The sequence below is a fragment of the Capra hircus genome, chromosome 4 (assembly GCF_001704415.2).
Source record: "Capra hircus breed San Clemente chromosome 4, ASM170441v1, whole genome shotgun sequence".
NCBI classification, from domain to species: Eukaryota; Metazoa; Chordata; class Mammalia; order Artiodactyla; family Bovidae; genus Capra; species Capra hircus.
Window position 1 is genome coordinate 87,744,298 of NC_030811.1, and position 12,005 is coordinate 87,756,302.

The 12,005-nt window shown below is 37.8% G+C and overlaps 1 pseudogene; it reads left to right on the plus strand.

Moving 5' to 3' along the window:
- LOC102185452 overlaps nt 1–12,005 on the plus strand; it is an 85,783-nt pseudogene that overhangs the window by 20,471 nt on the left and 53,307 nt on the right.

Here is a 12,005-nt window from a genome sequence, read left to right on the forward strand (position 1 = left end):
TAAATGGACAGTTAATTCAGATTTAATAATGGTAAGCAAAATCATCAGTTCAGTTCAGTTTAGTCATTCAGTCATGTCCGACTCTTTGGGACCCAAAGAATCACAGCACGCCAGGCCTCCCTGTCCATCACCGTCTCCTGGAGTTCACTCAGACTCACGTCCATCAAATCAGTGATGCCATCCAGCCATCTCATCCTTGGTCGTCCCCTTCTCCTCCTGCCCCCAATCCTTCCCAGCATCAGAGTCTTTTCCAATGAGTCAACTCTTCACATGAGGTGGCCAAAGTACTAGAGTTTCAGATTTAGCATCATTCCTTCCAAAGAAATCCCAGGGTAGATCTCCTTCAGAATGGACTGGTTGGATCTCCTTGCAGTCCAAGGGACTCTCAAGAGTCTTCTCCAACACCACAGTTCAAAAGCATGAATTCTTTGGCGCTCAGCTTTCTTCACAGTCCAACTGTCACATCCATACATGACCACTGGAAAAACCATAGCCTTGATGAGATGGACCTTTGTTGGCAAAGTAATGTCTCTGCTTTTAAATAAGCTATTTAGGTTGGTCATAACTTTCCTTCCAAGGAGTAAGCGTCGTTTAATTTCATGGCTGCAACCATCATCTGCAGTGATTTTGGAGCCCCCCAGAATAAAGTCTGACACTGTTTCCACTATTTCCCCATCTATTTCCCCTGAAGTGATGGGACCAGATGCCATGATCTTCGTTTTCTGAATGTTGAGCTTTAAGCCAACTTTTTCATTCTCATCTTTCACTTTCATCATGAGGCTTTTGAGTTCCTCTTCACTTTCTGCCATAACGGTGGTGTCATCTGCATATCTGAGCTTATTGATATTTCTCCCGGCAATCTTGATTCCAGCTTGTGCTTCTTCCAGCTCAGTGTTTCTTATGATGTACTCTGCATAGAAGTTAAATCAGCAGGGTGACAATATACAGCCTTGACGTACTCCTTTTCCTATTTGGAACCAGTGTGTTGTTCCATGTCCAGTTCTAACTGTTGCTTCCTGACCTGCATACAGATTTCTCAAGAGGCAGGTCAGGTGGTCTGGTATTCCCATCTCTTTCAGAATTTTCCACAGTTTATTGTGATCCACACAGTCAAAGGCTTTGGCATAGTCAATAAAGCAGAAATAGATGTTTTTCTGGAACCCTCTTGCTTTTTTGATGATCCATCGGATGTTGGCAATTTGATCTCTGGTTCCTCTGCCTTTTCTAAAACCAGCTTGAACATCTGGAAGTTCACGGTTCACATATTGCTGAAGCCTGGCTTGGAGAATTTTGAGCATTCCTTTACTATCGTGTGAGATGAGTGCAATTGTGCGATAGTTTGATCATTCTTTGGCATTGCCTTTCTTTGGGATTGGAATGAAAACTGACCTTTTCCAGTCCTGTGGCCACTGCTGAGTTTTCCAAATTTGCTGGCATATTGAGTGCAGCACTTTCACAGCATCCTCTTTTAGCATTTGAAATAGCTCAACTGGAATTCCATCACCTCCACTAGCTTTGTTCATAATGATGCTTTCTAAGGCCCACTTAACTTCACATTCCAGGATGTCTGGCTCTAGGTGAGAGATCATACCATCGTGATTATCTTGGTCGAGAAGATCTTTTTTGTATAGTTCTTCTGTGTATTCTTGCCACCTCTTCTTAATATCTTCTACTCCTATTAGGTCGGAGAATATTCCATCCATGAAAAACAGTATACATAAGATAATAAAATCAAAAGAGAGAATAGACTTTATTTTTAGCCTTGCACATTGGTCTTTATTTCCAATTCTGATTTCTAACCACTGAATTAAGTTAAATATTAGCTAAGGTTTTGTTTTTTTTTTTTTTTTGTCTTGTCAGCAAACAGATTTTATTGAGCTATATTCTAAAAATAATATGTAAAGTTCTGATAAAGATTATTTAAAAGATGGTTTTACCAATGTTGGAAACATCCCAATTAAAATAATAGATTCCAATGTATAAATTGAATGCTAATAATTTAAATAAAAGATTAAAGCATCAAAATATAAGATCTTTGTAAACACAGCAAGCAGAAATAGCTGATAATCCCATTAAAGTGTCTTTTAAAAGAACAAAGATATAATACTGCTGCTGACTTTTAATATTATGTGAGTGCTAATGAAGAAACTTTATTAGCAGGAATTCCCTGGCCGTCCAGTGGTTTAGGACTCAGCACTTTGACTGCAGTGGGCCTGGATTTGATTCCCTGATTGAAAACTAGGACCCCTCAAGCCAAGTGGCATGGCCAAAAAAAGGAAAAGAAAAAATTTTATTAGCACCATTTTATTTACATGTCATGGTAAAATAATAAATAGCTCCTCAGTTTGTATGGACCCATTGCGTTTATTTTTTTTTTTCCACTGAACAATATATTTGAACATTTTAAAAGTTTCTGTGAAAAGACCTCTTTCATTTTTTTTTTTTTAGGAAAACAGTGCTTTTTTATTTTTATTTTTTTCACATATATTATTTTTATTTATATATATATTTTTTTAATTTTAAAATCTTTAATTCTTACATGCGTTCCCAAACATGAACCCCCCTCCCACCTCCCTCCCCATAACATCTCTCTGGGTCATCCCCATGCACCAGCCCCAAGCATGCTGTATCCTGTGTCAGACATAGACTGACGATTCGATTCTTACATGATAGTATGCATGTTAGAATGCCATTCTCCCAAATCATCCCACCCTCTCCCTCTCCCTCTGAGTCCAAAAGTCCGTTATACATATCTGTGTCTTTTTCCCTGTCTTGCATACAGGGTCGTCATTGCCATCTTTCTAAATTCCATATATATGTGTTAGTATACTGTATTGGTGTTTTTCTTTCTGGCTTACTTCACTCTGTATATTAGCCTCCAGTTTCATCCATCTCATCAGAACTGATTCAAATGAATTCTTTTTAACAGCTGAGTAATACTCCATTGTATATATGTACCACAGCTTTCTTATCCATTCATCTGCTGATGGACATCTAGGTTGTTTCCATGTCCTGGCTATTATAAACAGTGCTGCGATGAACATTGGGGTACATGTGTCTCTTTCAATTCTGATTTCCTTGCTGTGTATGCCCAGCAGTGGGATTGCTGGGTCATAAGGTAGTTCTATTTGCAATTTTTTAAGGAATCTCCACACTGTTCTCCAAAGTGGCTGTACTAGTTTGCATTCCCACCAACAGTGTAGGAGGGTTCCCTTTTCTCCACACCCTCTCCAGCATTTATTGCTTGCAGATTTTTGGATCGCAGCCATTCTGACTGGTGTGAAGTGGTACCTCATTGTGGTTTTGATTTGCATTTCTCTAATAATGAGTGATGTTGAGCATCTTTTCATGTGTTTGTTAGCCATCCGTATGTCTTAATTGGAGAAATGTCTATTTAGTTCTTTGGCCCATTTTTTGATTGGGTTGTTTATTTTTCTGGAATTGAGCTGTAGGAGTTGCCTGTATATTTTTGAGATTAGTTGTTTGTCAGTTGCTTCATTTGCTATTATTTTCTCCCATTCAGAAGGCTGTCTTTTCACCTTGCTTATATTTTGCTTTGTTGTGCAGAAGCTTTTAATTTTAATTAGGTCCCATTTGTTTATTTTTGCTTTTATTTCCAGAATTCTGGGAGGTGGATCATAGAGGATCCTGCCGTGATTTATGTCTGAGAGTGTTTTGCCTATATTCTCCTCTAGGAGTTTTATAGTTTCTGATCTTACATTTAGATCTTTAATCCATTTTGAGTTTATTTTTGTGTGCGGTGTTAGAAAGTGATCTAGTTTCATTCTTTTACAAGTGGTTAACCAGTTTTCCCAGCACCACTTGTTAAAGAGATTCTCTTTACTCCATTGTATATTCTTGCCTCCTTTATCAAAGATAAGGTGTCCATATGTGTGTGGATTTATCTCTGTGCTTTCTATTTTGTTCCATTGATCTATATGTCTGTCTTTGTGCCAGTACCATACTGTCTTGATGACTGTGGCTTTGTAGTAGAGCCTGAAGTCAGGCAAGGTATACCACGCAAACAGAGACCAAAAGAAAGCAGGAGTGGCAATACTCATATCCGATAAAATAGACTTTAAAACAAAGGCTGTGAAAAGAGACAAAGAAGGCCACTACATAATGATCAAAGGATCAATCCAAGAAGAAGATATAACAATTATAAATGTATATACACCCAATATAGGAGCACCGCAATATGTAAGACAAATGCTAACAAGTATGAAAGGGGAAATCAACAATAACACAATAATAGTGGGAGACTTTAATACCCCACTCACATCTATGGACAGATCAACTAAACAGAAAATTAACAAAGTAACGTAAACTTTAAATGATACAATAGACCAGTTAGACCTAATTGATATCTATAGGACATTTCACCCCAAAACAATGAATTTCACCTTTTTTTCAAGTGCTCATGGAACCTTCTCCAGGATAGATCACATCCTGGGCCATAAATCTAAACTTGATAAATGCAAAAAAATCGAAATCATTCCAAGCATCTTTTCTGACCATAATGCATTAGGATTAGATCTCAATTATAGGAGAAAAACTATTAAAAATTCCAACATATGGAGGTTGAACAACACACTTCTGAATAACCAACAAATCACAGAAGAAATCAAAAAAGAAATCAAAATATGCATAGAAACTGATGAAAATGAAAACACAACAACCCAAAACCTGTGGGACACTATAAAAGCAGTGCTAAGAGGAAAGTTCATAGCAATACAGGCATACCTCAAGAAACAAGAAAAAAGTCAAATAAATAACCTAACTCTACAACTAAAGCAACTAGAAAAGGAAGAATTGGAGAACCCCAGAGTTAGTAGAAGGAAAGAAATCCTAAAAATTAGGGAAGAAATAAATGCAAAAGAAACAAAAGAGACCAAAGCAAAAATCAACAAAGCCAAAAGCTGATTCTTTGAAAGGATAAATAAAATTGACAAACCATTAGCCAGACTCATCAAGAAGTAAAGAGAGAAAAATCAAATCAATAAAATTAGAAATGAAAATGGAGAGATCACAACAGACAACACACAAATACAAAGGATCATAAGAGACTACTATCAGCAGTTGTATGCCAATAAAATGGACAACATGGGAGAAATGGACAAATTCTTAGAAAAGTACAATTTTCCAAAACTGAACCAGGAAGAAATAGAAAATCTTAACAGACCCATCACAAGCATGGAAATTGAAACTGTAATCAGAAATCTTCCAGCAAACAAAAGCCCAGGTCCAAACGGCTTCACAGCTGAATTCTACCAAAAATTTCGAGAAGAGCTAACACCTATCCTACTCAAACTCTTCCAGAAAATTGGAGAGGAAGGGAAACTTCCAAATTCATTCTATGAGGCCACCATCAACCTAATACCAAAACCTGACAAAGATGTCACAAAAAAAGAAAACTACAGGCCAATATCACTGATGAACGTAGATGCAAAAATCCTTAACAAAATTCTAGCAATCAGAATCCAACAACACATTAAAAAGATCATACACCATGACCAAGTGGGCTTTATCCCAGGGATGCAAGGATTCTTCAATATCCGCAAATCAATCAATGTAATTCACCACATTAACAAATTGAAAAATAAAAGCCATATGATTATCTCAATAGATGCAGAGAAGGCCTTTGACAAAATTCAACATCCGTTTATGATAAAAACTCTCCAGAAAGCAGGAATAGAAGGAACATACCTCAACATAATAAAAGCTATATATGACAAACCCACAGCAAACATTATCCTCAATGGTGAAAAATTGAAAGCATTTCCCCTAAAGTCAGGAACAAGACAAGGGTGCTCACTTTCACTGCTACTATTCAACATAGTTCTGGAAGTTTTGGCCACAGCAATCAGAGCAGAAAAAGAAATAAAAGGAATCCAAATTGGAAAAGAAGAAGTAAAACTCTCACTGTTTGCAGATGACATGATCTTCTACATAGAAAACCCTAAAGACTCCACTAGAAAATTACTAGAGCTAATCAATGAATATATTAAAGTTGCAGGATATAAAATCAACACACAGAAATCCCTTGCATTCCTATACACTAATAATGAGAAAGTAGAAAAAGAAATTAAGGAAACAATTCCATTCTCCATTGCAACGAAAAGAATAAAATACTTAGGAATATATCTACCTAAAGAAACTAAAGACCTATATATAGAAAACTATAAAACACTGATGAAAGAAATCAAAGAGGACACTAATAGATGGAGAAATATACCATGTTCATGGATCAGAAGAATCAATATAGTGAAAATGAGTATACTACCCAAAGCAATTTACAAATTCAGTGCAATCCCTATCAAGCTACCAGCCATATTTTTCACAGAACTAGAACAAATAATTTCAAGATTTGTATGGAAATACAAAACACCTCGAATTGCCAAAGCAATCTTGAGAAATAAGAATGGAACTGGAGGAATCAACTTGCCTGTTATTTTTTTTTAATTGGTGGATAATTCCGTTACAATGGTGTCTTGGTGTCTGCTGTACAACGTGAATCACGTATTAGCTAAGGCTTTTTTGGTAACAAATGTTTTCAACGTCAGATGGTTTAAAATATTTAATGGAAGTATCTTGTTTCTTCAGATTACCATCGATGGGCAGGATATTAGGACATTTAATGTAAAGTATCTGAGGGAAATAATTGGAGTGGTGAGTCAGGAGCCAGTGCTCTTTGCTACCACCATTGCTGAAAATATCCGTTACGGCCGTGGAAGTGTCACCATGGATGAAATAAAGCAAGCTGTAAAGGAAGCCAACGCCTATGAGTTTATCATGAGATTACCACAGGTAAAGCCTCTGTTAATTTAAGTGCCCTTGAACTTCACTTCATGCCACTGAGTTCTTTCTTCAAAGCTTAAATAAGCTAATAATGTTTGAGGTTCCAGGTTGTCCAAATTTGCTAGGTAAGTCCCTTGAATTATCCATTTGGAGGGTCAAGGAGTGTAGCTTGGTACAGTGACTCATAGGAAATTTTCTAGAGTTTGTGTTAGTGGTTTTTTAGAATGTGATATGATTTATTATGATTTGTGACTCATTACGCTTGTCAAAATGAAGCGCCCTGTTGTCTTCCATGAATTCCTAGACTCCATAGCTTTTTCTATTTGAAATATTTCAAGAGCTCTACCACGCTTTCTGTTGTACAGATTTGACACCATGGTTGGAGAGAGAGGGGTTCAGCTGAGCGGTGGACATAAGCAGAGAATCGCCATCGCCCGGGCCCTGGTTCACAACCCCAAGATCCTCCTGCTGGATGAGGCCACCTCAGCACTGGACACGGAGAGTGAAGCCAAGGTTCAGGTGGCCCTGGATAAGGTCAGTGGATCTTCAACGCCTGAAGAACCAGCCCCCTGAAACTTTATTGAAATTCTTACCAATGCTTTGCGGGCCTAGGCTGAAAAACATGAATATGAGAGCAGATGCAGCTCTCCCGTGGGGCTTTTTTTTTAACGTGGTGTTTCGTTTGGAGTGTAGTTGATTAACAATGTTGTGATAGGTTCAGGTGCCAGCAGAGCGACTCAGCATTTACGTATCCATGTATCCATTCTCCCCCAAACTCGCCTCGCATCCAGGCTGCCCCATAACACTGAGCAGAGTTCCCTGTGCTATACAGTAGGTTGGTTATCCATTTTAAATACAGCAGTGTGTACAGGTCAATGCCATGGGACTTTCTTGATTTCTCCTTTCTGTCAGGGCACGTTGCAGAGAGGTGGGCAGCCCATTTGCTGGCTTGCTTTGTTGGACCAAGGTGCAGTTATCCCCCAGTCCAGACCTGTGCAGTGAACTGCTTAGCTTTGGGGGTTTTGTTTGTTTACATATAGGTTAGGACTTTGATCAAAAGTTCTTGTGGTAAAATGTACAAAGTAAATTCTGATTACTTACCCAGTGGTCCATCTGAAAAGCAGTTCAAAATACTTGCCTTATTTTGTAGCAGTACATCATCTTTATCTGTTCATAAAAGTGAATGGGTGCTTCTCTGGGAAATAAAGTTCAATTTGTGTGTGTTTCTTTAAGCATATAAATAAGGAACATATTTCAAGGCTGCTGAACTCATGGGCCTGGCTCAGTGTTTCTAAATCTTTCACTATCGTCTTTACTAAGCTGAAGCTTCACAGGATGAACCTTATCTTGGGACACTTTCAAGGTTAGTGCTGATGTCATCTGTCATAACAACATAGTATAAAAACTAGAGTCAGATGACACTATGTAAATAGATTTCAAGCACATAAATATCATAAACATTTTTGACTTCAGAAAGTTTTGTCATAAAATGTGCAAGTTACTTAACAGTCTATCCAAATTGCCTCTTGAATTTTTTTTTGAATTGACCTACTTTATTTTTCAGTTTTTATTGAAATATAGTTGGTTTACAATGTGGCATTAGTTTCAGGTGTACAGCAAAATGATTCAGTCATACACATATGTGTGTATGTATATATATATTATATATATGATATATATATGTCCTCTTGAAATTATACAGATGAGCTGTATGAACCTAATTTTCTCAGGAAAATGTGTACTTGAATCCTAAGTAAACACAACTGCCTTGTGTGCTATAAACTGTAGTTAATTCAGGCTTTGTGGTTTATCGTATTAACATTTTGGCTTATTTTATATAATTTAATTTAATAATTAATGAGAAAATATGATGATTATTCCTCATAAATTTTTGTACTGAATTACATTGCTTTCTTGAAAGTGAAGTCGCTCAGTTGTGTCTGACTCTTTGCGACTCCATGGACTGTGGACTACCAGGCTTCTCTGTCCATGGGATTTTCCAGGCAAGAATCCTGGAGTGGGTTGCCATTTCCTTCTCCAGGAGATCTTCCTGACCCAAGGATTGAACCTGGGTCTCCTGCATTGTATGCAGACGCTTTACCGTCTGAGCTACCAGGGAAGTCATATATTAAGTCTCAATGAACCAAAATAAATACATAAGGGACTTATATTTGGTTGGTTAATTAGAGGTGACTTAAATCAGGAAATCATAAAAACAAATACATGCATTCATTAAACAATTGATTTAAAACATGTCAATATAGATTTTTTTTAGCATAAAGTTACATATGATAAGGGATATTTATGAGAAAAAACTCCTAGTCAGCCCTAGTACCCAGGTCCCAAAAGTTTCTAGGATGTGTACATTTAGGATAGTAGCCCTTGCTGTGCTAAACAAACAGAATTACTGACAAGTTTTTCATGATGTGAATTCTGTCAACAAAAGTTGTATCCCTGCAAGTTTTAATTCATATTTGGATACATTCTTCTTCTTCTAAGTCGCTTCAGTCGTGTCCGACTCTGTGTGACCCCATAGATGGCAGCCCACCAGGCTCCTCCGTCCCTGGGATTCTCTAGGCAAGAACACTGGAGTGGGTTGCTATTTCCTTCTCCAATGTATGAAAGTGAAAAGTGAAAGTGAAGTCTCTCAGTCATGTCCAACTCTTAGTGACCCCATGGACTGCAGCCTACCAGGCTCCTCCATCCATGGGATTTTCCAGGCAAGTACTGCTGTGGGGTGCTTCTTTCAATTTGTGTTGGCAGACACAGAAGCTATAAGGCCTCTTGAAGTCTATGCTTTGAGCATTGGACAAGCATTCATTCCTTCACATCTTTTGCTTAAAACTAGTCACATGGCCTGCCTAAATTTGAGGAGGTGGAAGAATACAGTCCATCTCTGAATGGGAATAGCCGCAAAGCTTGTGGCCATTTGTTATCTACATAGTTGCTACAGATGGTTTATAATCTACCGAATAGACTCCATACATTGCAAGATAACTGATATGTTTTTCAGACAATAAACTATGTCTTTAAGAGGGAAGTCCTTCATTATTGCACTCTCTCCCCGTGATACTGGTCAGTCAGTCAGCTGGTCCACCTGGTTAAACACAACTGTCTTTTAACAATGAAAGTTGAGTTTTGTAATTCTCTGTCCTTTGAGGAGCATGAGGATGTAACACTATTACTGTTTCTCCTCTCTGATTACCTAGCCTGGAAGCATAATATTTCCCTTTTGTAGCCCCTTTCTACATTTATCACTGTCTCTTGTCTGGCACCATGTTATTGTACTTAGCTATTTATTTATATGCTTTCTCTATCTCTCTCCTAAGAGGCAGAACTAATAAATGGCTCGTGTTTACTGTATAACACCCACTCCAGTGCCTGCACATAGTAAAGCCTGAATAAATTTTTACTGAATTGATTACCATGGCCTAGCTCATTGAATAATACAGTTCTACATTAGAAACAAATAATTAATGACCATATCCAGTTTTGGCTGAATAGATAGCAACTGTTCTTCAAAATAAATAATAGGTTTTCAGTATAAAATCTTAAAGAAGAATAGAACAGCAGACTTGATATTTTGATTTTTTAAAGAAAGTCAATAATCACAAAGTTTTGTACCTATGTCCCTCTTCTACTCATAGTGTTTCCATACTGGAGGGGCAGGAAAAGAATGAAAATAGTGATTTAATGAAATGATCCCTCAAAGTTTCCATTTATGCTTTTTCCTCCCAGAAGTCAAAAAGCCTAATAGATGAGTGCTTCCTCTGTTTGGGCCTACCTTTCATTCCTGTACTGTGAGCTTAATCACACAGTCGTGTCCAGCTCTTTGTGACCCCATGCACTGTAGCCTGCCATGCACTGTAGCTCCGCCAGACAAGAATACTGGAGGGGGTTGCCATTTCCTTCTCCAGGGGATCTTCCTGACCCAGGGATCAAACCTGGGTTTGCCCCATTGCTGGCAGATTCTTTACCATCTGAGCCACCAGGCTGTTTTATATTTATTGAAACATAATTGATTCATCTGGTTATTAGTATAAGGCCTGAAGAAGAAAGACCACATTGTTTTTTTCCAGGTGGCTACACAATTGACTCAGTACCATTAATCCCATAGTCTGCCTTTTCTCTACTGATAGACAAAGCATATTTATCACAGACTAATTCTTAAAGGAGATCAGTCCTGGGAGTTCTTTGGAAGGACTGATGCTAAAGCTGAAACTCCAATACTTTGGCCGTCTCATGTGAAGAGTTGACTCAATGGAAAAGACTCTGATGCTGGGAGGGATTGGAGGCAGGGGAGAAGGGCACGACAGAGGATGAGATGGATGGATGGCATCACCAACTCGATGGATGTGAGTTTGAGTGAAATCTGGGAGTTGGTGATGGACAAGGAGGCCTGGCGTGCTGCATTTCATGGGGTCGCAAAGAGTCGGACACAACTGAGCAACTGAACTGAACTGAATTCTTAAAAATGTATGTCTATTCTGGACTCTCCGTATGGTTCTGTTGATCAAGTTGTCTGTTCATGTGATAGCTTCCCCTGGATTTTATTGTTTTAATTGCTGTAGCTTTTTATGTTTTAGTATCTAGTAGAGCTATTACCCAGATAGTTGTTAATTTTTTCAGAATTTTTGTGGATGCTCTTTTTAAAAAGATTGATGAATCTTTTAAAAAGATTCATATACCATGAAGTTCACCCTTTTTAAATGCACAGTCATTGGTTTTTAGTATTAATATATTCACAAGATTTTACAACCATCTGCATGATCTCACTGCAGAATATTTTCATCATTCAAAAAAAAAAAAAACCCTTGTACCTCATAATACTCACTCTCTATTTTACCCTCACCCTTGTGCTTGGCAACCACTAACCTTTCTCTCTCTCTGTATTTTCCCATTCTGGATATTTCCTATAAATAGAATCATACAAGGCATGGTCTATTTTAACTGACTTCTTTAACTTAGCATCATATTTGCAAGGTCCATCCATATTGAAACACATATAAAAATCTCATTTCTTTTCCTGGCCCAGTGCTATTCCATTGTATGGATATACCACCTTTTGTTTATCTTTTGATCAACTGAACATTTGGATTGTTCTCACTTTTTGGCTATTATGAATCTAGCCTCTCATTTTTACGTTTATAACTGCTTAGGTGATTTGGGCTACACCCTAAATACCATGCTAACAATGTGGTTTTATT